This window comes from Camelus ferus, chromosome 15 (assembly GCF_009834535.1).
Source record: "Camelus ferus isolate YT-003-E chromosome 15, BCGSAC_Cfer_1.0, whole genome shotgun sequence".
NCBI classification, from domain to species: domain Eukaryota; kingdom Metazoa; phylum Chordata; class Mammalia; order Artiodactyla; family Camelidae; genus Camelus; species Camelus ferus.
This window is the reverse complement of record NC_045710.1, coordinates 25160630-25187670: the sequence shown is the minus strand read 5'-3', so window position 1 is coordinate 25187670 and position 27041 is coordinate 25160630. Positions and strand designations below refer to the sequence as shown.

The 27041-nt window shown below is 37.1% G+C and overlaps 1 long non-coding RNA gene across 1 annotated transcript in view; it reads right to left on the bottom strand.

The window, feature by feature from the left end:
• Positions 1–327: 327 nt before the first annotated feature.
• The window catches only part of LOC116668932, a 106467-nt gene continuing 79753 nt past the window's right edge, over positions 328–27041 (bottom strand). The window contains exon 4 of the long non-coding RNA XR_004326228.1: positions 328–850. This is a non-coding gene — a long non-coding RNA (uncharacterized LOC116668932). The remainder of the gene's footprint in view (positions 851–27041) is intronic.

Sequence of the window (27041 nt, the reverse complement as noted above, 5' to 3'; positions counted from 1 at the left end):
GCCTCTAAATTCCCCTTTAGGCCTTTGGCTCTTATTCCATAAGTCTGAACATGTAAAACTTCAAGGAAAGAGTTTTTAGTTTTGCAGTGTACTTAGAGAATAAATTTGCCCTGTCTGAAAATATTGAATTTGCTAACTAGTTGATTTATTCAGAGGTCTCTGAATATTTTAGTATGCAATCAATTGTACTTTTAATAAACCATAAACCATGTTTACTGCCTTATTTATTGAATTTAATCAAAATGACTTGGTGGCTAACTCGTATAGTGCTCTTGACAGGCCTCAGACATGGGGTCTAATTACTGGAGACAATAACACAGCAAGATAATAAGATGATTTTATTCTTGAAAAGTGGAACAAAACAGGGCCAAGCAGACGATTTTTCATTTGTTCGGGGGCAGAGCTGGCCTGGAAGACGGGAGGCCAACATTGTGAGAGTTTCCCGTGGCTCTTCTGGTCTTTTAGCAGGTGCAAGTGACACAAGATCCCTATTAAAGAACAGCCTTCCCGGCTCCTCACAGCCTCACTGCTGTGTTTGCCCAGAGGTGTAAATAGATTCAAAGGTCATCTGCCTCTTAACATCCCACTTCTCTTCTTTTGGGGCCATTTCAGTTGAAGTTACAGGCATTAAGACGAGGCAGCTCCCCAGCCGATCTGAGAAAATCAAAAGAGCCCTTCTACTCCCCACAGAGCCTTTCACAGTCCTCTGGGTCTGAACACTCCAAATGATTTGATTACGTTTGGTTATAGTTGCAATATTGATGGGAGTCAGAGATGGCCTGGAAGGGTCGAACTGTGCTTTATGTCTCCTTGTAGTCACATAGATCAGAGTGTGTTATGTCCACATCACCTGCAGGGAAGAATCGCCGTCATCTTTCTAAAAACAAAATGTGCTGTGAAAACTTTTATAGACCTAAAGAGAGCTTTGAAAAAACGAGCTGGCACCGTAATAATTTGGTTTTCATGAAGCAGTTTCCTTTGGTGAATAAATAGCCCTGTGTTTACACACAGAATGGAGATCATTGAAAATCCCTCTTTGGCTTTGACAAGTTCACTGAAAAATTGACAAGAGAAGCATTTATTTTAGACAGTGCTGGCCAATCCAATAAAGATCCTGCTGAACTAAATTTTAAGGTTTTATTTCAAATACAATATGGACCTACAGACTGGGGCAGGGAAGTTGTTTTCAGTACTTTTTGATATTTACACATCAAACGCCCACAGATGAATTGCTTTCTGAAATATATGAGCTTTGGGTTAGAGAGGACGCTAGCATGAAGGATCAGGTTGGTATTGGGTGGAGATCCCATTTTGTACTCGTTGTGAGCCCATCAGTAGCAGGGGAAATACACACCCTAGTGAACACCTGGCTCTGTTCTACTCCCACACTGCAAACACGCAATTCCACGTTCTAGAAAGAAGTTCAGTGAAGAGAAGCCATGTACTCCAGAGTGCGATAATTAAGTGACTCACAGCTTCTCCTTTTCTAGGAACTTAACCATATGTCTCATACCCACATCACTCACTCTCTCTGGAGAAGGAGTAGAAGACATAACGCACCTCTGAACCTTGAGGTTTTCTGTGAAAGTGTGAAACCACCTCTCAGTCCAGACAGGCCTCTGTCTGCCTTTGGTGTGAATAGGAAAGGGAGACACAGGCAATATGACCCTGGGAAAAATTAAGGCTACCCCATCTCCAAAAAAATGTAGTGCTTTGCTAGGAGATCTATACTTTCTAAGGGAAAGTAGAAGGATAAAATGGAAATGAGTTTTATGTCATTTGATTCTGAAAACACATTTTATTTATGTTTACTAACTTCTGTAATAATACAATAACTTTGACATGACAGTTATATCGAATAGAAACAAATGTTATTTAACTGAAATGGCACTGTACTAGCTCTGAACAAAGCAAACATTTGACAAAAGATAGAGGAAAGAGAAAATCTGTTTTTGTTGTCCCACATAAATCATAGCACATGGGAAACAGAAAATGCCTTTAGCAAGAAGAGTAATGAACTAATAAATGAAAATCAAATCCTCATCGAATTGCAAGATCTTTTATGAATACAGGTATTCCAAAACAGGAATTATATCTAAACTCTTCTTACTTCCTACAGTGCCTAACCTTTGGTGTGTATTCAATAAATACTTATTCAATAAATAAAATGCATTCCAAAGTCTTAATGATGGTTTACTTGCTTAGGTGAACTTTTTCAGAACAAATTCCTTTCACTTGCCAGAAGGGCGATTGGGAATGAGATTACAGGGTGCAATGGAACCGAGGTCAAACAAGGAGAGAGGGTCAGGGCAGTGATTGTACAGGATGCAAGGTGTTCTAGGAGGTTTGTTTTCTTGGTGACGGGGCTCAGGTCCAAGAACCTCATGGTGTGAAACCAGAGAACCCTCAAAACCTGAGGCCCAGCAGCTCCAGCCCACAGATGGTCCTTTGCACCCATTTCATCCTGAAGAGCCCTCTTCAATCCCTGAGCTTTCTGATGGGAAAACCAGATTTGGCATCCTGCCCAATTACCAACCCTGAAAACAACTGAACTTCAGCACTGGCTTGGGAAAAATAAGATTTCAAGGTCAAGGGGGAGTTTTCCAGCATGGTCCCCAAAACCATTAGCAATTAAAAAAAAAAAACCTTTTCTCTGGCATTTAACTTTTATTGACTTTTATTCAACAGGACTTCATGAAAGTTAAAGATCTGGTAAAAACAAATTTGCCTGGGTGGAGTGAAAGCTGTGTTGTTCCGTTGCAGCCATGTGCATAAATGTTGCTTACGAGATGGTCTGCAGGTGTTATAAGGGAGGGTGTAAAAACACCTGAGGAGCTTTGAATTCAAGGAGTGGAGGAAGAACTCTGCGGGCTCTGAAAATCTGAAGCCTTCAAAGTTTTGCCCAAATCTCACTCAGAAGATAAGACAAATGAGGAGGAGGCATTTATGGATAGTAGAGGCAGCAAAACAGAGCTTGCATGCTACACTACACTCACGTGTCCGGATTTCTTAAAATCTCTGCTGCCTTCACCAAGAGACAAGAGTGTGCTTTATTCTCCAGGTAGGTGCTTGTAAAAGAGAGAAAAGGCTCTTCATGTCTGTCTTCTGGCTACAGCCTCCCATTCCACGTTCCTTCTTTCCCCCTTTCTCTCCCTGTATCCTTTCCTGACTTTCATACATTCCTAAACATTTTCCAAGAATCTACTGTGAAGATGTTAGATAGTCTGAGATATATAGGACACAATCCCTGCCTTCACGGAAATAATGATGCAAATGAACGTTCAAATGAGGCCTGAGTGTGTTATGCTCTTCATCTGCAGTGGGCTTGTAAAGGGAGCAGCTGAGGGAGTGGGAACACCTGCTGAAAGAGCTCTACCCTGAAGGATGGGCACAGGGACAGAGCGGGCAAGGGGACAGCTGGACACTGTGTGTGCACAGGGTAGGGTATTCTTAACAAAGAAATGAAAAGGACCACTAAGTTCGTGACTCTGGCATCCCATATGGACTAGGAAGGCTTACGCTGAATATATTTCAAAGGAAAGAAATTCAATGTACAAGAGGAGACGCTAACTTTGTGTTGGGGCTGTGCAAATTTCATCTTCATTTTTTCAGCTGGTCCTCACAGTAACCCTAAAAGGCACACATTTTCCATATTTCTTTTCAGTTGTAGAAACTGAGGCTTAGGGAGAGATTCACACATTGTCTAAATTAAACTGTGACTGTAAACATACAGATCTCTCCCTCACATTTCTTTGGGATTAGAGAGGTTACAAAAGATGACAGGGGAACTTCAAAAACAGAAACAACCCCAAACCCAAATGAGATTAGACAAGGATCCCTTTTGTGTATCATCTCACAATGCTAGGACTATGATAGAAGTTCCTTTCTTATTTCTAGTGCTCTCTTGCTCACAACAAATCCCATTATAATAAAAGTTAGGCACTTTAGCACTATATGTAAAAATGGATTTTAAAAAGTTTCTTTTGTATAGCACAGGGAACTACGTTCAATATCTTGTAATAACCTTTAATGAAAAAATATGAAAATGAATCTATGTATATATATGCATGACTGGGACATTGTGCTGTACACCAGAGTGTGACACATTGTAATTGACTATACTTCAATTAAAAAAAAATTTTTTTTAAAGTTAGATACTTTAGGCACTTTACTCTAGTATCTTTTAGAGTAGCCAAATAGTTAATTTTCCATGGCAAACTTCAAATTTATCTAAGTCCCAAGCATACCAGAGCAGATTCAGACGTAACTAGATATCCCCCAAATTAAAAATAGGTCATAATCAGTCTAAGAAACAGTTATGAACCCAATCTAAATCAAATTTCATACATGCATTTTACCAACAAATAAGTTGAATCATTTACTACTTTTCCAAATAGTTAATTGAATATTTTAGAAGAATTTCTAATTGCAGTGTCATTGTCTTCCATTTCTTAGTGCTTAGCCTTCTAATTTGAGGTCTACTGGAGGGCAACATTGGCAAATTAGAAACAAAATTGAAATCTACTGCTGAATAAATTGATATTTACCGCTACAAAAAATTAGTGGAATCGTTTTAAATGGTATGGAATCTATTAATTTTTTTCACTTCACTGGCTCCTTGTTTCTCTTTGATGGGATTGTAGTTGGAGATGATCCTCAGAAAAAGCAAGTCTTCTGCTTTAATGTACTCCCACATTGGCAGTAGGAGGAAAGTAATAGGGATGTTGCTGGGGAATCACAGGATACCGTAATCTTCCACAGTGGTGGGCCCTCCCCACGTCCCTGAATTTTGAACCAATGTGAGCTACAAACATTGTTGAGAGACTAACTCCATTTGAGCAGACTTTTAAAAATTGGATGATTGAAAGAAATGAACAAAGAGTGATTTTACACTTAGGCCAGTAAAAAAAAAAAATACAAGGATGAATTCATTGGTGTTGAATTATTACTTAAATTTAAAGTTTCGAAAAAAATGAAGTCTTCAAAACACACTGTTAAGAGAATGAAAAGACAAGCCACAGACTGGGAGGAAATATTTACAAATCACATATCTGATAAATACCCAGAAAGTCAAGAATATATATATTCAGAAGAAAAAAACTAAATAAAAAGAACAAAAAACAACCCAAGGCAAAGATCTGAATAGATACCTCTGCAAAGATGATATACAGATGGAAAATAAGTGCAAGAGAAGATGCCCTACATCATTTGTTGTTATGGAACTGCAAGTTAAAACAACCACTTTGCATACTAGTACTGAATAAATATGTAAATGAATGAATGGTGGGAGCTACCGATGGAGTAGGAGGTTACAGATATGCAAAGAAGGAAGGCTAGAATAAATCATTTAGTACTGGATTACAGGGAGATGCGTCCATATGCACTCATCTTTAGTTTCAGGTAGATACAGATGGCTAATTATAGAAACAATTACAGATGTGTGTATGTATGGGTTAGTATACATACATACATTTCTAAGCTCTGTTTGCTGAGAAGGTCTGGCATAAATCACAGCCTAGCAGCAATGAGTACACCCAGAGTCCATATATTGACTTCTAATAACATTCTCCAATAAAAGGAGCCAGGGTTTCTTGGGGAAATGGCTAAATCTAGAGCGTGTGCAGTGAATACACACAAGATGAGCTTGGACCAGACTGTCGTACCAAAAAGAAAAAAAAATTGCTCATTAAAAAAATATCTGATGGGAGTATTTCAAAGGGATGCAAGAACCAACTGAAACAGCTTCCAATGGCTAAAACTGGAACAATTCGAGCAACAAAATAGATAACATGGTATTGGGTTATCACCCAAAATATAAAATAAATATCCATGAATCTGTTGATATAAATATTTGATTGAATAAATAAATGATGAGGAATAGATACAAATCTCCTGTGCAGAGTTCCAAATACTTTGTGTAGCTACTTTACTCTCAAGAAGGTAAAGCATAACTCTGCTTCCTCTCCCAACCATCCCTTAAGGGTGGTCTAAACATAGTGAATTCCTTCCAAAGTGTACAGTATGAAAGGGGGAGAAGAGGAATAACTTGATGGCACAGAAACTTGAGAAACACTACCTCTGCCATGCCGTCAGGCTTGGTGTCAAGAGTGGATAGTACGTACTCTGAATATGATGTGATAAAAACGGCACTTTACTTCTGTGCCCTTTCTTTCCGAAACTCGTAACCCCAGTCTAACCATGACAAAAATAACAAACATAAATTGAGGGACATTCTACAAAATACCTGACTACTACCCCTCAAAGTCATCAAAAACAAGGAAAGTCTGAGAACTGCCACAGCATACAAAAGTCTAAGTAGACATGACAGCCAAATACACTGTGGTTATTCTGGATAAGATGCTAGAACAGAAAAACTGTAATAGGTAAAAACTATATAAATCTGAAAAAAGTATGGATTTTAGTTAGTAACAATGCATCTGTATAAGTTTTGACATTTATTGTGACAAGTATACCACACTAATATAAGATCTTGGCAACAGAGGAAACTCGGTGCTGTGTACACGGGAACTTTCTGTACTATCTTTGCAACTTCACTGTAAATCTAAAACTGGCCTTAAGAAAGGCTTATTTTTAAAAACAAACAAACAAAAAAGAAGTCTGCATGTAAGTATAACCTGAAACTAGGACATAAAATGTTTAGGAAGTAATTGTGATAGTACCAACTCAAAGGCAAAGGAAATATCAAGATGGAAAAGTATGGCAGGTCATAATTGTGGAATGACTATGGTCACTTTGGTTCTACATCTGCTTGGGAACATTCTATAAGTTTGAGGATTGTCTTTCATTTATGTGAAAACAGTTTTCTTTTGATTTTTACCACCATTTCTCTATTTCTAGTCTTTTTTTTACCTTACATATTCCAAAATTATCTTTTCATTCTCATTTCCCCTTCATTTAAACAAATCTGTCCTGCAGGAAAACTGGTTTACTCACCATCTGCTAAATATGCACCAAAAGGACCTTATGCTTATAGTTGTTCTCCTCACTTGAGCACACTTTCCTCTTGCCGCTCTAGCCATCCACTCTGAAGTTCTAACCATTCAGTAGGAATCCTTTGCTTTCCTCGATTTCCTCAGCTGAAAGAGATCCTATCTTCTTCTAATCCACAAAGTTGCTCTGTACGTCTCAAGCCAATCATACACTACTTTGTATCATGGTGTTTTATATGTAGCTCCCTACTGGCTATTAAATACTTTGAGAGTAGAGCCCTGAGGTGTGCATCATTGCATTTCCCATAGCTCCCTGCAGAGATGCATACAGAAGGCTGATCTAGTGAATTTTATCAATGTTGGACAGGCATTTTCAATTAAGGGAAAAACCTGAGACCAAAATCAATTGGACTGAATTAAAAATAAAATTTTAATTATTCATTGCAGAAGTCATTTGCTAGAAAGGGACTTCTACATTTTCCCAACATCTGCTATTACTGTGGTCTCTCCACTTGCAGCTGATGATGCACTGAGTCAATGCAAGTCAGGTAATGCCTCTTGTGTGTGAGCCATTATTACAATAATTAATAACAATGGCAGCTCAGTTGATAGGAACTTGGCAATGTGCGTACCCTTATCTTCAAAGCTCCAAATGGTTTGGAATTTGGCTTTTTGTGAAACCATTTAATAGGAAAGCGTGTGTTTAGAATTTGTTCCCAGCTCAAAGACTGACCCTTATCTCTAAAGTCCTTAATGAGAAAACACCTGACAAATTGACTGGCACACTCCACTCCTCCAAGTAATTTCCCTTCCTGCCAAATGAGTCTCTTGCAACCTCTACTTCTAACTCAGAAACTGCTGAATGATGAACAGTCTGAAGTCAATGTCTGAAGCTTCAGAAAGCTCTCTTCAAAAGATGATTTCACAAAGAAAAATTAACTTATTGAAAAGGTGGAAAATCAATCCATCTTTTTTTTTTTTATTATTGTGCAATTACTTGATGAGTTTGACCTGGCTAAATTGACTGATGAGTTTAGTACTTCATAGCTGCCCAAAAAAGAATCTTCATGAGGACTGTCATGGAATTCTTTTGTTTAGTGAAATACAGTCCCACAGAACAGTACTGAGCATAAAGAATAAGCAAATGTATTATCACTATTCACACATTTTATTTGAGTCTGTTCATAAAGCATCCTAGTTAGAATTTATTATTAATTTATGTATAAACTAAACAAATTAGTTTTGTTAAACTAAGCAAACATTCAATAAACACCTAAGGGAGTAGAATTAATACTGTGGCAAAAATGCAAAAGAAAATAGTTGGCCTTATTTCATTGAAAATAAACTAGAAAATAAAAGGAAGCATCTTCAAGTGAAAAGAATTCATCAAAATGGGGCTAGAAAAACTATAATCACTGACTCCGCTGTCCTTATCAAGAGAAATAATTAGTAGCTTGTTACACCACAAAAATATTTCTATTGTGTGAGACAGTAATTTCAAAACAATATGGAAATTTGGAACATTTTATGTAACCTTTGAATCATATGTTCAAGAATATTATTTATGGAAATTACTCAAAATATATGTTTAAAGGCTTGAGAATTTAGGGATATCAAGAATTGATTATGTGAGATGTTACTCTTTCAAGAAACATGGCTGAAAAGAATGAGATCATGAAGAGAGTATGTAAATGAGATCACAGAGTAAAGGGAACGTAAAAAGAAATAGCCCACAGGAAACCTTGATTACTTTAATAAGCTGAAGAACATGCCAGTAGTGAGGAAGAGACTGAGGATTAGGAGAGAAAAAGAGTAATTAATTGATCAGAGTGGGTCAAGAGCAAAGACACACAAGTTGCCCTGGAATAAAAGGATGATTCTTTAAAAAATTTTTTATTTATTTATTTTTTAACTAATAGACTTAATTTTTTTAGAGCAGTTTCAGGTTCACAGCAGAATTGAGCAGATAATACAGAGAATTCGCACATAGCCCTCTCCACCCACACATATATACTCCCCTACCCTCAACATCCCTCACCAGTGTGGCACATTTGGTACAATCATTGAGCCAATATGGACAAATTATTATCAACCAAAGTCCATAGTTTACATTAGGGTTCACTCTTGAAGTTGTACATTCTATGGGTTTTGACAAATGGATAATGACATGCAGCCACCACTATAGTATCGTACAGAATAATTTCATTGTCCTGAAAATCCCTTGTGCTCCATCTGTTCATTCCTCCCTCACTCCCTCTCCCCAACCCCCTGGAAACCACGATCTTTTTATTGTTTCTGTAGCTGTGCCTTTTCCAGAATGTCATTTGGTTGGAATAGTACAGTTTGTAGCCTTTTCAGACTGGCTTCTCTCATTTAGTTACATGTCTTTTAAGTTTCTTTCATGTCTTTCATGGCTTGATAGCTCATTTCTCTTTTTTTTTCGCTGTACATATATTTTAAAATTTACATATATGTACTGTTCATTGTTTCTAAGAACGTTTAGAGCTTTAGCTTTTTAAACTTACATAGTTATCAAAGGAATAAAGCCAACCACAAAATAAGAATCTGGGCTAGAGATATAAATGTGGGAATTAAATAGATAATACAAAAAATGAATGTGATCATTAAAAGAGAGAGGGTAGGTAAGGATATGAAATACTCAGAGGACTGTATGTACAGACACTACTAAAAGTACTAAAAGGTTGCGACATGAGAGAAACCCAGCAAAGAGACTGAGGAAAACGTTACCCGAGAAAAAGGAGGAAAACCAAAAGAGTGATGTCACGTGAAGAATGTGTTTCGGGATCGAGGAGTGGTCAACTGAATCAAATATTGCTGAGGGGTAAAAGAAAATGAAGATTGAGAACTGCCCACAGATTCCACAATGTGGAGGTGATTAGCGGCTGTGACAGAGCAGCGTGGCTGGCGATGGTTCAACAGAGAAGGGAGGAAATGAAATGGAGATGTTTCAACATATCTTCTTAGTTTTTCTATCAAACAGAGCAGACATATAAAGACAGCTGGGGAAAAATGTGGGATCAAATATATTTTTTAGTTTTTAATGTTTAAGGTGGAAACAGTTGCAGCCTCTTTGTAGGTTGGTGGAAAGTAACCAGCAGAGGAGACATTGATGGTGCAGGAAAGAGAGGGACAGTTGCTGGAGCACTGCTGAGACATAGGTGAGAGGAGATGAGATACAGGCACAGGTGGAGAAGTTGCTCCTGGGAGCACAGTCCATCCACTGTTGCAACTCTAAAGTTGTTCAGAGGCTAGCAAGATAGCTGACTGGTGGCAAAGACACTATTTATTCTGGATCTGCACATACCAAATACTGCTCAACACGGTGCAAATTCCAGTAAGTCATGGTTAATGACATTGAACGTGGAGACTATACAGTGGAAATTGCCCTTCTGCTGTCAAGGAGAACATGACTCAATAACTGAATGAGCAATGTTAATAAACTGTGACAATTAAAAATCTGTGTGGTAACCTACAAAATGGATATTTAGTGTGACTCACTTTCAGAAGTGAGATTCCTTTGTTGAAAACTGCAGTCTGTGTAATGGGGGTTATTACCTCCTCCCAATCCTCATCTCTTCTACTGAAGGAAAAAAACCTGCTTTTCATCCATATTGGTGTCCTCATTATATTTCATGGTTGTTTAAAATTTGTCCCTTATAGCTTACCTCTGTAAATAGGACCTGTTTTTGCAAACAGAAGGAAACTGTATGTTCTTTTACCTTTTTATCTTCAGAAAATAAGGTATGTTAGAGTGGAAAGAAATCTGAAATGGGAATCGGGACACTGTGTTTCTTGTTCCAGCTCTGCCACTAACTCACTGGGAATTGGTTTCCTCTCTGGAAAATGAAGTCCAGAGGATCCGTAAAGTCCTTTCTGAATCCAAGTAATGAAATCATAATAACAATCTAAATAATTCAGAAATTCACAGCTGATGCCCTTTATTTTTATATGCCCATAATATTCTATGTCAAGATAAGTCACATTTATATTGTTGAGAGGTTACCAATCACTCACGCATTAATATCTTACAGGGTTATTGTGAAGATTAAAAGAGAAAAATGTGAAAGAAATTCACAAACTGTAAAGTGAAATACTGTCAGTCATTAATAACACGTAGACACTGAAATATTACATCCATTACTATCATCCAGATTCCTCTTTTACTATATGGCTTTTGGGACCTCAAATAAAGTCAGTAACCAAGGAATGCAAATGGGGAAGGGGGAGATTTTACTTGAAGAAAGTGTACAAATTGCCTTTTTAACTTTTTTTGTTGTTGTTGAAAAATGGCCTTACGTTACTGCAGAAGGAAAAAAAACATTAAGACCTAGGGAAAGGCATTGAGATATGCATAAGGCTGGATGTACTGGTATTAATTTATCATTAACCATTATGTCTACATCAGAGAAGCATGGAAAGAAGTATTTATTGGGCTTCAGACAATGTTCAGCTTTATTTTAGAAACAAAACAAAAACTAAGTGAATTGAAAATTATAATTAATGTAATAGTTTTAAGGTTAAATCAACAATCTAACAATCCTAATCTATTATCATATTTTTACTTCCTTCCAAAGTTATTTCTTTTTTCATAATCTTCATTTTTTTTTCTGTTTGTATATATTCCTTTACTCATTCATAGGAAGAAATTTAATAATGGGCATCTACCTGGCAATCTGTACTTTTTCTTGTAACAAGAATTGTGCCTTCCTGCTGGATAAATTGATGGAATAGATATAACATCAATATTAACAATAATAACATATTTTAAATTTGCATAGCGTTTAGTTTTTTCAGAGCAGCTTCATAGATATCTCACTTTATTCCAACAATGCCACTTATTTGCCATATGACCAGGCAAGTCACTCAACCTCTCTGTGCCACAGTTTCCTTAACTGAAAAATAGGGAACATATTAATACTTTATTCAAACAGTTGTTGAAGATTGAATGAGTTCAGCTATGTAAAACATTTAGTAATCATATTGCCATAGTTGTTTGTTATGATTACCGTTATGATTCTTATTCCCTCTTAGTGGTTTGGAGATTACAACTGTATTATGTCCTAGTGCCATTTTACAGTAGTGCCAGTGATTGATCAGCCTTAAGGGGTATAAACTCAAATGTCTAAAGGTGTCCAGCAGTACTATAATGAATATGACATAACAGGGGCAATTGTGGCAAGCTGAATAGCTTTCACCTCTAAAGCCAGTGGCTCCTACTTAGCCCCAGGCAATGTCGCCACACAGGAATATAGTAATACAGTCCTAGTCTTGCCACACTATCTAATTTCTCAAGAAGGTAGGAATTTAGATTTTATTGCATCTCCTGACTTAAAAAGAAAAAAAAAGGTAGGTAAGTTATTTGATTTTTGGTAAAATATGACATAATAGGCCTGACACATACAAGTCTATATGCAGGTTTAGGACCATGGTCAGCAGCTTCCTATGTGCGCTCATCACTGCAGTGTGCATAGGAGGTCCTTGATGTAATCCTAATTGACTGTAAAAGTTGGGGAGTCACAGTTAATTGGAGGATTGAGGCACCATTAAAACAGGAATGTGAGCTTCTCAATGGGTGTTGATAATGGATGGACTGGAAAAATCTGAAATAACAGATGAAGATCAAAGAGGCACTGTTTGGATATTATGGACATGATCTCTACAGAGCTCCAGGATGAAGTAAACTATACCTTTTTAAATTTCTTGGTCTTTTGGGAGAAAAAGTAAAGGTTAGCAATGTAGGCAGGAAGATAGGAAGTGTATCCGTGGGGGACAAAACCCCCAAACCAACAAAAAAACAAGTCTTCCAGACACCAAAGTACAGGCGTCTTCATGTTATCAGGCTGCTTCTAAATTAAATGAAAAATTCTATAGCTCTTTCCAGTCTGCAGAACATTAGCTGAGCCTTGCTTGGGGATTCCAATATAGTATTTATCTGCATTTGAAATTCAGGTGGTGATTACTGATGCTCTGCCTGTGTTTAGGGAGACAGATGTTAAAGGTACCACTTTAGAATCAGGTAAATGTGATTTTCTGATTCCACTGACAGGAAAAAAAAAAAAAGCTTGTCATTGATGCAGACAAGTGACTCACCTTTGAGGAGATTCAACTCTATGGAAACTGTCATTCTTTATGACTTTTTAAAAAAACATTTAAAATCACTTAAGTCTAGTTCTTTGATGATCCTTTATCACAGAGGGAGACTCTTAGATAATTGAAAAGGGATGAGTCATAATGAGTTTTCACCGATGCATATTGCCTCTCATCACTAATTCCACTGATATCCTATAGGGAGCATAAAGAGCCTTGAAATTCACTGATTGGTGGCATGAAAAGGCTTACATCTGACACACAGTCCTTGACTCTGCCCTTTCTTAACTGGATGGGCTTGCCTAGGGACAGAGAGGAAAATGCCTTTGTTCTCTGACCCTCCTTCCTACAAAAGCTCTAATTCAGTCAATTTTATTCCTGATGGATTGAAGAATAACCAGATGCCATACCCCATCATTATCCTGCCAGACATTTGTTCCACATTTGCACCTGCTCTCAGTCGCTATCCCATTGGGACAGTTAGAAGACTTAGATAAACATAGTGTAATTCCACATTTACTGCAAAAGATCTCTTTGTTTCTGATATATTAGCTAGCCCATCATCAGTTCACCTCATATTTAATCTTAAGACAGTTTCATGTTTCAGTCCTACAGGCAACTGAGAAATGAGTGTTTAAAAATATTGCAAACAACATGGGGATCTTTTTTTCCCCTCAATTTTTGCATCCTCAAAGCCTGCAGCGCCTGATGACTATAAAGTGCTCAATAAATGTTTATTGAACCAAATCAAAATCTTAAGCAAATGTCGTTACAGAAATGTTTGTAAACATTTACAGATTTTAAAGATAAAGTTATATTTAGATAACTTCATGAATTTTGGGAGAGTCTGATTAGGACACTGCTGAATTAATACATTACTCCACTGAAATGGAATTGAGAATTCTGATGACCATAACTATCTGGAAGCAAAACCAGAATTCCTTGTGAACAAAGATTTCTAAATAACAGGAAGGAAAAAAAAGCTGCCCCCAGGCCTATGCACACTGCAGGAGAGGTACAAGGTGTTAAAATTACTGAATTAAAGAGCTTGATCTTTAGTTTGCTTCCTAATCTTCAATTCTTCTGGTTCAAGGTGAGACAGGATGGAAGGGGGCAGGGCACAGCCATTCAAGGAATGCTACAACAATTAACATCAAAATGGTGAAAGATTCAACCCCCAGTAGGCCTTGAGGCTCAGGATGATGGGAGATTTAACTTCTAGTAGCTTCATTATATGCTCATTGTAATATATAAGCATGGTGAATAACGCCCACAGGCACCATGGCAGTCCCAAGGCTAGCCACAAAAGGTCAGAATGGAAAACAGGACAACTTCCTGGGAATTCCAGCCCCTTCCCCAGGCTACTTAGACTGGTCCTTCCACTTATTAGCATATGAAGCCACAAAGTCCATAAAAACTGACAACATGGCAGTTTGTCGCTGCGTCTCTCTCTCTCCTTTCGGAGACAGCTCACACTCTGTCTAAGGAGTGTGTACCGGCTTTTAACCTGAGCACCCAACCCCCCAAAGCTCATGGCCTTTCTCTTGCCTTTCAATGTATCTCTGAGTAAATCTACCTTTACTCAACTGTGGCTCACTCTTAAATTCTTTCCTGTGCAAAGCCAAGGACCCACACTTGGCGGGGCACATCCCAGGGGCTCAACCAAAGCCTGGGGCATGGCCTTCCTCACACCCTACAACCGTTTTTCCTGCATCAAAGAAAAGATAAGATATTTGTTCTATTACGAAGTCAATGGTAGAGGTGAGAAAACAGAGCTGTGTTGAGTCATGTTGGAGCCTGAGGCAAAAGGAAAAATTAGTAATATTGCCGCTGATTTTTTAAAATGATACTTTGTTCATCATGGATTTTATTTACTAATTTTGACTTTCAAAGCTATTTTATTAAAAGATTATTCATCTGGATTACTGAGTTTTTTATTTTCCCTTAGATTTTGCACCTAAGGTCATTACCTCACTTGCCTTAGCCTAGTCCCAGCCCAGAATGTGACAGTGGAGATGTTATTTTTCTGGCTGGTATAATTTAGAAAATACTTAACTTCACATCTTAATGTGATGCTGAGTCATTAAGGAACAAATGTAAAAATATTCAATGTATTATTTTTAATAAGGGAGGGAATATGTCCTGTTTTAGAAAGATACCTTTCAGGTGGAAATAAAATTATAAAAGCTTTTTAGTTAGAAATGCTCTCAGCTATAAGTGATGGCATATTCAACTTCTAGAGGCTTAAAATTATGAATCTGTTTTTCTCACATAGTAAGTGGTCTGGAAGTAGTCAGCTGCGGAATTCCTGCCCTTGGTTTCTTAATGCCTTGTGGTTGTAAAATAGCTACTTCTCTTCTGGCAATTTGTTTTTTGATGCAAAAAGAAGGGGAAAGAAACTTGCTAAGAGTACTTATATGCCCTTTATTGGGGTGACCATGCCCTCTCAGAGGGCACACCAACATACCTTTACTCACGTCCCCTTTCAGAATAACCGACCCTATCTCCTACGGAAGCTGGGAAAGCCAATTCTGACATGGACCCAGTCACATTCCTGCCCTGAACAAAAGGGTCTTAAGCAAGAAGAAGGAAATAGATACTGATTTATGAGCTAAGAGTGTCTTTGACAGAGTCCTAATGTGAGTTAGCTTCTAAAGAATTATTGTAAATGATGCTTTAACTACTTGATGTGAAACATGACCTGTTGTCTTTGTAAACTCATCTTCAAGAATGCCATTCATAAAATTGTTCTTTGTAGAGACTTTGTGGGTTTTATTATTTTTTATTTAGGAAGTCCCCAATGCCATTTCCCTAATATTCCCACTAATCAATCTTAAAATGTAAGTGACAAATATGTCTATGTACAGATCTGCCAGAAAGAATAAATGGATGGGATGTGTTAGCAACTGTGTTTGAATATTGATTTCTGTGAGTTTGATTTTGTTATCTTGCTGTGCTTTAGGCAACAAGCTCTCATCCAACAGCATTTGGGGTTCAAATATCAATCCACTGACCTTCCTTTTCAACTAAGCTGAAACATATATTCGGCTGGCCTCTTCAGACCATTTACATATGATAGTGTTTTCAAGCAAACGATTTCCTACCAGAAAACAATAGAGGTGCAATATATTTAGTTACTCTTTTACAAGGTACACTTTTACGAATTGTTATTTAGTTCATAGATTTTTTTACCTTTAAAATTGTAAATACCACCACATGCTTTTTTAACAATTCAAATACAAATGCTCCTCAACTTACAATGGGGTTGAGTTCAGCTAAACCCCTAGTAAGTGGAAAATATCATTAGTCAAAAATGCATTTAATACACTTAACCTACATCATCATAGCTTAGCCTCGTCTACCTTAAACGTGCCCTAACACAGTGCACCACAGAGAATGTTATTCACCTTCGTGAGCATGTGGCTGAATGGGAGCTGCAACTTTCTGCCACTGCCCAGCATCACCAAGATAGCATTTTGCTGCATATTGCTAGCCCAGTGAAAAGATCAAAATTCAAAATTCAGAAGTACAGTTTCTACCGAACACATACACTTTCCACCATCAAAAAGTGGAAAAAACCACAAGTCAAACCATCAAAAGTCAGGGACCATCTGTATGTGATAATCAGCCATATACGTAATTATGTGGATGAATTTTCCATAGAATAAGATACTATTTCTTCTCTATTTTCTAGTTTCTGAATCATAGAGGTATGATCAGCAAAAGTTCAGCTGACCAGTTGGGCTCTCCAGAGGTCCGACAGGTTTAGAGAGTTCAGGGATCAAGTTCTGGGAACACAGGCAATCCCTATAGACTAGACGAGGTAAAAGTTCAGAGAGCTTCCTGAAAGAAAGTGTCACATACTAAAATAGCCACATATCATGGAAATTAACACAATGGATTTTTGTTTTGTTTGTTGGTTCGTTTCATGTTAGGATTACTTTTGTACCTTGAGAGAAGATTATGAGTTGAGTGACCTGTCCTGTAGTAGAACTAGCATGTGCTGAGGTGCAAAAGACCTGGTTTAGCTAAATGACTCTGCTAATATGTACAGTGACCTTGGGTTAGTTTCTCGATCCTTGGGGCTTGGTGTACTTATTCACAAAATGGGTGCTTTTTTTTTTTTTTAATAATTTCTTTCTTGAATCTAATCTTATAGAGAAGCTTACAGAAAAATTTCTTATAGAGAAATATTTGGATGGATAAAAGCAGATCTACTCTGCTTAAAATTAGGCAGAGGGTTATCTCCAAACCCTGTCTACTGAGACTTTCTGGTAGATCCTGCCTTAGCATTTGAAATTCTGCTGCAAAATCTTAGGCTTCAGGGGTGTGACCGTAAACGCTCCGGAGGGAAACTGAATGAAAACTGTGAATAAGATCATAGGGATAAATCAAAATTCATTTTTGTTTTCATTTTCCTGACTTCTCTTATTTTCCTTTTTAATTTTGGGGGGGTTCCTTAGAAGCCCCAGGAAATTGCTTTCATGGTTCACCTTATTATTGCTTGAATTAACTTGTTTGTGAATATATAATTATCCTCATTCTAATTATTTTTTCTCTGCATGTCACATCCACTCACTTTCATGGACATGTAGACGCAACATCTGCATCAGCAATTTTGTTTTAATTATCTAACCTTCTTATTGTGCATAGAGCAAAAATGTATGTGTCAATGAGTCTGTCACAAAGCAGCCACCCATGGAATCACCACACAGTGAAAGAAGTTGAACACTGACAGATTTCTAGAAATGAAACTTCTGACTCCTTGCACCCGCCCCCCTACCATTCAACACCCCCATCATTGTTTGCTCCCTTTGTCATTCTGGCTCCGGATGGTAATGGGGCACCTCTGTTTCCAAATCTGAAGCTTCATCATTCCTCTTTGGTTCCCCTCTCCCTGCCTCCCTGCGCCTCTTTATTCACCTCTCTTCAATTAAACTGCTTGCATTTGCTCCTGTCAGGAATCTGAATGACACAAAACCCCTGCAGAATGTTTAACAGAAGTGGTATTAGCAGTTTCAGGAAAAAGCTTCTTAACATTTCATGATTAAATACGATGCTTGCTGAGGGTGTTTTCTAATAGATACGATTTATCAGATTAAGGATGCTCCCTTCTATTCCTAATTTGCTATATACATTTTTATCATGAATGGATACTGGATTTTATCAAGCCATTTTTCTGTAATGATTGAGACTATCATGTGATTTCTCTCCTTGGTTCTGTCGATGTTTGAATTGCATTAATAGCATTTTGAATGTTAAGTTCTGTTGAGTTCCTAAAATAAAGCAGTTTGGTCTGGTGTGTTATTTCCTTTCTAAAAAATTACTGAATTTAATTTGCATATATCTTGTTTAGGATTTTTCCATCTATATATTGAGTAAGATTTAGCCATATTTTCACTCCATTTAATATATACATTCTAAAGCTCTAAATTATTCTCCATGCTAACCATTAGTTGTATAGTGCAGGCTTTGATATATAGTGTATTTATCATTACCATTCAGTTCAAAATATTTTTCTAATTTAAATGTTGATAGTTTTATCACCATGGGTTATTTGGAACTGTATTTCTTAATTTCAAACTATGATGATTTTCTAGTTCCTTCGTGTTATTAATTTCTAACTAAATGGCATTTTTGTCAGAGACCATATACTACATGATTTTAATTTTTTGAAATTTGTTGTTGCTTCCTTATTATGCAGAATATGGTTAATTTTTATAAATGTCCTGTATATTTTTAAGAATGTTTACTCTGCAATTGTTGGGTAAATTGTTCTATATATACATAATAGGTAAAATTAATTGTGCTATTCCAATATTTATATTCTTATTGAATTTTTGTCTTCTATCAATTACTGAGAGAGATGTGTTAAAAAATTTCCAATATGATTGTGGAATTGTTTATTTCTTCTTTGACTCCTGTGAAGATTTTGCTTCAAAGATTTGCAGCTGCTTTATTAGGGTCAAAAGTATAACATTTTTTATCATCCTGGTTAATCAAATATTTTACCTCTGAGATACGTACTTCCTTCTCTCCAGTAATCCTTTTTGTCCTTAACATTTGCTTTGATATTAATGTAGTGACCCCTGCTTTCTTTTGGTTAATGTTTTCAAGATCTTCTTCCATTCTTTTCTCTTCAAGTTGACTACATCCTTCTTGTTTAATGAACAACACATAAAGTTATTTGAAAATGCAGTCTGGCAATACATGTCTTTGAATTGGAACACCTAGTTCATTTAATGTAATCACTTATATATTTTGGTTTAAACTTGTAATCTTAAGTGTTCTATGTTATTTTCTCTTTTCTTTCTTGTCTATTTATACATTCTATTACTTTTCCTGTGTGCTCGTAAGATGTACTTTCTTTTACCATCCTCTCAGTGATTACCTAGAGAGTATAATACGTATCTAATTTATCAATGGCTAATGTTACTTGGCACTTTTACCCAAACAATGTATGGGAACAGTTCAATTCTCTCTATCCTCTTCCAATCTACATGCTATTGTTGTCTTGTATTTTATTTCATTTTGTATTTTAATCTCAAGGCATTATTAATATTGGTTTATTCAGTCAATATGAATTTACATTTTCCTGAAAACTTGTTATTTTAATACCTCTTTTTCCTTTTTCATTATTCTTCTGCCCATAAAATACCTTTAGTATTTATTATAGAGTGGGTTCAGTTATGATACATTCTCTCATAACACCTACTTATAGTTACCTTGCTATTTTCACTTGAAACAGGATTATACATTATCTGAGTTTCCCTCCCCAGCATGTTGAAGATGTTCTATGTCTTTTGAATTTTATAGTTTTTGTTGAGGAGTCAGTGGACACTCTAACTGTTGCTCCTTAAAAAACAAGTCTATCTGTCTTTCAGTCTCTCTCTCTCGCTTTCACCTCTTTTAAGCTGTTTTTAAGATTTTCTTTTTGGCATTCAGTAATTCTGATATGTTTGCCTATATTTAATTAAATTTTATTTTATTATTTTAATTTTTCATCTGACTTGATGTTCTCAGGGTTTCTGGATTCTGTGGCTTTATGCTTGATGTTTCTCATTATTTTTGGAAAAAATATCAGCTATTACCTCTTCACTGCTCCTTCTGTCTCATCCTCTCTTCTCTGCTACTCCAAATATATGCATTTTAGACCTATGATTATATGCTGTATGTCTATTTCTCTTATTTTTAATTACTCTTCTCTCTTTATATTTCCTGTGAAGCATTTTTTCCCCAATGTGTGGTCTAGGATATCGATGATCTATTCAGCTATGTTTAATCTGGCTATTAAACCTATTCACTGAGTTCTTTTCTTTTTTGGTTATTTTATTTTTCAGTTCTAGAATTTACATTTGGTGCTCTTTTAATAGTTTTACATTTAATGCTAAATTTTAAATCTAGTCTTTTATTTCTTGAACACAGTAAGTGTAGATTTTTAAAAGTCTATGATGATTTGAGTACATTGAGCTCCTATGGGTTTTTTTCTGTTGTCTATTTTTTTCTGTTGTTTTTGTTCCTCATCCTCAAATGGCTTGTTGTTCATGATTACATGCCAGACATTATATTTGCAAAATTGCTTTTAGAAATAATGTGTGACCTAAGATAATGTTATCTCCTTCCAAAGAAGGATTTATAGTTCGCTTCTGCCAGATACCTGAGGGCACTGCTGATTTAGGAACACTTCAATCCAACTTTAAGAGATAAAAATGATTTGAAAATGAGCTGTAGTCCCTGTGAAGACCTGTCTACTTTCTCCTTCTAGCTCATTCTTACTCCTGGTTGTAACCCTTTTGTGGTTCCAATCCAAAGGAAGGGGGAGTGACCAGGGCCCCATTAGTAGATTATGGTTTCTGATCTCTATCCCTTTAGCCCCAGAAGATGACCTAAACACTTCTTATCTTCTCAGCCATCCTCTCTGAAATTGACAAGTGTTACCAAAGAAAAGGAGCTTGAAAAGCTGGACTCCCTTTCCTTGGTGTCTGTACTCTCTCATGTCGAGTCCTCTTGGTACACTATCTCATTGCCTCTCTTATGTCTATTTTTTTCAACTCTTCCAAGTGGCAAGACTAGTTTGAATTACCTAGTCTGCTGTTACCAGAGGTGGCTATCCCAATGATTGTGTGCATATTATTTTTTTGCCCTGATAATTAATTTTCCATGCAATTCTTGGAGTAGTCCCTTTATTAGTACACCTAGGAATATGTGAAATATTAGGCATACACCCTTACCAAGAGTTATTACATTAAAAAATTTCATTCCCATGGGAAAAAACTTGGCTATAGGGTATAAGCTCTATAAGCGACATCGATATTCTTGAGAATTCCTGGAGACTTTAAGCTCAGTTCAGCTCACCTCGAAATGATTATGTAAGCCCTCTTAAACTGATGTCAAGCTAGGAGGTGTGACTTGTTTATGTTTCCAGGCTGTCCATCTTCCCAAATTTCCAAAGAGCCCTTTATGTGCATTGACTTCTGTTCCCTTCAGAAATCCAACTGAATATATTCTCAAAGGAGCACATAGCACAACTATCTCAGGGCTAGCCTTTATCTATGTAATCCATCTTAGCATAGGAATATCCACTGAAACCTATCCCAGACAATCTTAGTTCCTTTTCTACTCTCACTGGCTCTAACTCCCCACTGGTCTATAGAATTCTCAGTTTACTTTTTTATTTTTCCATTCCAAGAATCCACAGGTAACACAGTAGTCACTGCTTGCCCACCCTGGTATTAAACAAATCACCAACATTCTATTTAGTTTTATCAGAAGAGAGGGCAGCCATTTCTTTTACTGGTCTTTACCACCCTGTTTCTCTCTCCCTTGTGACTTTTACTTAACCCAAGACAGACATTTCTGGTCCCCAGTATCATCTTCTCTTTATTTTTGGCCAGTTCTCCGAGATCCTTGCTTCCAAAATTTCTCCAAAATCCACTTCTTAAAAAATCAGATCAGTCACCTATACTTCAATTAAAAATAAAGAAACAAAGCAAGCAAACAAAAAAACCTAATACAAAACACAACCATTCTCACTTACTTCCTTTCTTGTCCTTATGTTTTTAGTAGCCAGTGCCAAAGCATGGCCTAGAAGCTGTGGCATCCAGTGCTTTGGTGTACTCTCACCTGGGAGAGACCACTGCTGCTTTTAACATAAGTTGCTGCCTATTACGTGCAAATGACTAACATTTGTAGCTCCAGCTTAGACCTCTCCTCTGAACTCAAGAGCTGTATACTCAACTATGCCTTGACACATCCTTTAAGTATTCCAAAGGTACTTTAAACTTCACATATCTAAATCCAAAATAATCTTTTCCCACACCTCACTCTTTTCCAGTCATTTGTATTTAAATAAATATCATTATTGTCAATTTCCCTTTTAAGAAATGTATTTGAAGTTTAAAAAGAAATTAGTAGACTTTATTTTTTAGAGCAGTTTTTGGTTTAGAGAAAAACTGAATAGAAATATACGGGGAGTTCCCTTATATTCCCTTTCCTCCTGCCCTCAGTTTACCGTGTTACCAATGCTTTGCTGTGATGCAGTACATTTGTTAAAACTGATGAGCCAATTATTATTAACTAAATTTCATAGTTTACATTAGGGTTCACTCTTTGTACTGTATTATTCCATGGGTTTTGCTAAATGTATAATATCACATATCCACCATTACAGTATCATACAGAATACTTTCACTGCCCTGGAAATACCTTGTACTCTGCCTATGGATCCCACCATCCCTCATCCTTCTTCCTACCTCCTGCAACCACTGATTTAATCTTTTTATTGTCTCCACAGTTTTACCTTTTCTAGAATGTCATATAATTGATTCCATAAAAGTATATTGCCCTTTCACATTGACTTCTTTCACTTAGCAATATGCATTTACGATTCCTCCATGTCTTTTTGTAGCTTGATAGACCATTTCTTTTTGTTGTTTTATTTTGTGCGGGGGGGAGTGGTTAGGTTGGTTGGTTTGTTTGTTTCATTTATTTTTTTAATGGAGGTACTGAAGATTGAACCTCAGACCTTGTGCTAAGTATGCACTCTACGACTGAGCTATACCCTCCTCCTCCTCATTTCTTTTTATTGTTAAATAATATTCCATTGTATGGAAGTACCACAGTTTCACCTATTGAAGGACATCTTGGTTGCTTCTAATTTTTGGCAATTATGAATAAAGCTATTGTAAACATTAGTGCACAGGTTTTTATGTGAATATAATTCTTCAGTTCATTTGGATAAATGCCTAGGAACACAGTTGCTAGATCTTATGTTAAGACTATGCTTAGCTTTGTAAGAAACTGCCAAACTGTCTTCCAAAGTAGCTGTACCATTTAGCATTCCTACCAGCAATGAATGAGAGTTCCTGCTGCTCCACATTCTTACCAGCTTTTGGCATTGTTGTGTTTTGCATTTTAGTCATTCTAATAGGCATGCAGTGGTTACCTCATTGTTGGCATCCACTTACTTCTACAAAGCAGAATCTTTAGCCCTCTTTGACACCTTTCTCTCCCTTAGCTCTTATCACCAATCTCTTTTGTGGATTTTCCTTCTACATATCTTCCATTTTATCTACTCTCCATCTTCATAGCTGCTACCCTAGTCCAATCCATCAATTGTTACCTCTAGATTACCTCAAAGCTCTCTTGCTCCCTAAATAATGCAACCATAGCAATCTTTTCAAAAAGTAAATCTGATCACATTGCATCATCCCCCAAACTTGCTGGAAACTTCTCAATAGATTTGCATTGTGCTAAGATAAAACCAGATTTTTTTTTTGTCCTGACCTACAATGTTCTGTATGGCTGTCCCCTACTTCTTCAGTCTCATCTGGAATCATGCCTCTGCACTCCCCACACTAATCCTGCTGGTCCTATTGAGAGTCTTGAAAACACTTCTTAAGACATTCTGTTTCTTCTGCTAATTCTGATCCTTATCACCACCAAGCCCCTCTTTACCCCATTCCCTTTGCCCAGTTTGTTCCTACTCACCCTTTCACTGTAAGTACAAGTGTTATACATTAGGGAAGGCTCCCCCAAGCTCACCAAAGAGGTGGGTTCTCCTGTCATTCTCGCATGATACCATATATTTTATGTGCAAATTGTAACCATACATTTGTCTTTATGATTATTTGATTGATGTCTGTCTTCCACAGTAGTGTTTGAGGAGGGGTTTGCATGTTTGTTTATTTATTCATTTCTTTAAAATCAGTACAACCTCAGCAACTAACACACTGCCTGTCACCAAGTAGATGCCTCATACAAATGTGCTGAACAGATACTTTGTCCTGGAGGATAGTGAGATTTATTAGTCAGAAATCAAAATTTAGGGACTTATGAGCTATACAGTCAAAGAAATCTAGCTGGCAAATGGATATAAGGCAAAAGAGAAAAAGAGGGAAGAAAAAGAAAACTATCATTTTAGATGCACAGTATTTTCTTTTTCTTCTCACACTTAAGGAACCTGTAACAGAGGTAATAACCACTTAGGCGAAGCTTCAGGGATCTTAAAAATGGTGGCAATTAAAAAAAAAAAGTCTTTGATTAAAAAAAACCCAAACTGCTGCTTTTGTTTCCCCTATCCTATAAATCCAAGAGGTTTTTCAGTTTTTCCTATTTGGATGAAATACAGAATCTGTGGTTTTTAATCAGCCCTGTCCATGTGCATTAATGCTTCCTTAATGGTGATGACTCTCTACTTGTATTATCCCCCAGTTAAAAGAACACAAGCGCATGTGTGTGTAAGCCCAACAGGTTACAAGAACGTAATAGAAAACAGCCCACTGTCATCCTTTCAAGCCCATTCCCAGATGTCTTTTCCCTGCACTGAGGTTATTTGCATGTGTTGAGATTTTGGCTAAACCTTGGACCACATTGTGCCTTTATAGTATTACTCACTCTAAATAAAGATCTGCATTTCCTCTGAGATCTGCAAAGTAGCCAGCACAAGCCACTATACCTTAAGCAAGCTTATGAATTACTAATTAAGGCAATGAGAAATAAGTGTGCTCTGAGATGTTTCTTTTCTCTCAAGAATCATCATGAAGCCTTTGGATGTGCATCCCTAAGCACTGATATAAGTGTAGTCACTGTGAAGTCTTCTGGTAAAGCTGGCTTAGCCTGAAGCTGTGTATTTATGCTCAAACCCTTGCTGGCCATGGCTGGGAATATACCGGTTTGCAGAGAAATATTAACAAAGTCTTTGGTGAGACACTGTTTATTTCTGTGGAGGCTGCCATTCATTTGTCAGTTCACATCAACATTTCTAAAATATTTTTGGACACCAGTTACATATGCCAAGCATAGAACTAGCATGTGGACATAAAAGTAATTTCCTTAGCTTACAAATTATAACGGACCTACATGTACAGTGGGCTATGTACTATGTGAGAAAGAAGCCTCAATTAATAAGTGTGTTCTGAGGTCAGACAGCATGGTGCTCCATAATTTGGCCCCCATTCCACTTATTTGACTTTATCTTATCTTTTCCACTTGGTTATTAATTTTCCAAATCTACTGAGAGGAACTCCAGGGAAGGAACTCTGGGACTGTGGGGAGGGTGTCGTCAAGAGGCAATTCAGCAGACAGGGCTCCAATCTTTCATCCTCCTCCCCTTTTTACTGCAGTCATTTTGCTGGTCTTACATATTGTGCCCCTTCATCTGATTTCATTGGGAGGACCCAGGACTAATACATTTTGAAAATGATGATTCTAGACAAACCATCTCTTCTAGTCAGACTGCTCACCTTTATTGCCTCCACTCCTCAATAACATGTTACAATTGTTTGTGTGCCTTTGCTCATTGTTTTCCTTTCCTTCTTCCAACTCAGAAAGCCCTCTACATTTTCTCTGCCATGTGTCTGCTCATAGAAGACCCCTCCTCCAAGGTTCAGTTCCATGGAAAGTTCCTTAATAACTTTCACCTGAGTCAGTAATTGCTTTATTTTAATCATCGAAATGTTAAGCATAACTCTAGTTTCATACAATATCCTCAGTAGATGTTTGTTGACTGAATGAGTCACGTCCACGTAAAAGGATGAAATATGAAAGAAACTGAGACATTATCTGAAGGGCGACCTCTGTGAGTACAACCATAGGAAGTACACAGATTTTCATTTTTTAATCTTAGTTTTGGAGATTTTATACAATTTCACTTTTTATGTAAATAATAAAAAAGAATTGGGGAGGGAAAAGCTGAATACATTTGCCCCTCGATATCCCTGGGAATTGGTTCCAGGACCCCCCATAGATGCTCAAGTCCCTTACATAAAATGGCACAGGGCTTGCATATAACCTATGCACAGCCTCTTCTATACTTTGAATCAGTTCTAGATTATTTACACTGTACCTCAAACAGTGTAAATGCTATGTAAATAGTTGTAAGTACAATCCAAATGCTGTGTAAGTAATTACCACTGCACAGCAAGTTCAAGTTTTGCTTTTTGGAACTTTCCGGAATTAAAAAAAATTATTTTAATCTGCAGATTGAATCCACAGTTGTAGAACCTGCAGATACAGAGGGACAACTGTAGGTTTCTTCAAGGAAAGCAACTTCAGTCTCCAAGAGCTATGCCATACCCAGGACTCAGGACTCCTGAATGTTTGTTTAGCCTTAAAGAAAGACATTAATTCATCACCCTGGCCTCTATGGCAAATATTGGAGCTCTTTTTAGAATTTTACAATTTCAAAGGGAAGGTTGCCTTTTATTATAATCCAGTTTCTTCTACTTCGACTTCAAAAAGTATAACTGAAATGAAGTTGAATGAGGCATGATTTCTGCTTCTAGTAACTCATGCTTTAGTGATGAGACCATCACAAAGAGAAGAATCACTGCAGCCTGTGGTAAGAATTGGAGTCGAAGTGTAACAGTAAATAGAGGAGGGAAAGACTGGTTTTGTCTGAAGGGGTCTCCAGCAGACCTGATGGAGGAAGCTCTGCCTAAAGACTGTGCAGAAATGCAATAGCAGGAAATGAGGTTGGAGTAT